Source organism: Buceros rhinoceros, unplaced genomic scaffold, assembly GCF_000710305.1.
Source record: "Buceros rhinoceros silvestris isolate BGI_N320 unplaced genomic scaffold, ASM71030v1 scaffold16541, whole genome shotgun sequence".
In the NCBI taxonomy this organism is placed as follows: Eukaryota; Metazoa; Chordata; class Aves; order Bucerotiformes; family Bucerotidae; genus Buceros; species Buceros rhinoceros.
In genome coordinates, this window is record NW_010392669.1 from 32,434 (window position 1) to 32,788 (window position 355).

The following is a 355-nucleotide window of genomic DNA, read 5'->3' on the forward strand; positions in this document are numbered from 1 at the left end:
GCTTATCCCCTGCCACCATGGCACTGCTCTGGCTCCTGCTTTATCATTGTCTCATCCCCACCTTGCACCAACCTCAAGAGCCAGCTTTGGGTAACACAAGACCCAGCACAGGCTGGGGCAGGAGGAAAAGGTTAAAAGCTTCAGTGATCCCACACACTCGCAGGATCAGACTAGAAGCACAGGCTAGAACGAGAGGCCACCTACGGCTGTGACAGCTCACTGGGCAGCGGGTGGTGACACCAGAAGAACTGCACTGCCCATCCTTCGTGCCAGTGCTGCTCCCGGCCTCGTGCAGGCCCGTGCCCGCCCTCCCTCCCGGGCTTGGTCCCTGTCCCAGCACTGCGCGTGCACCCAG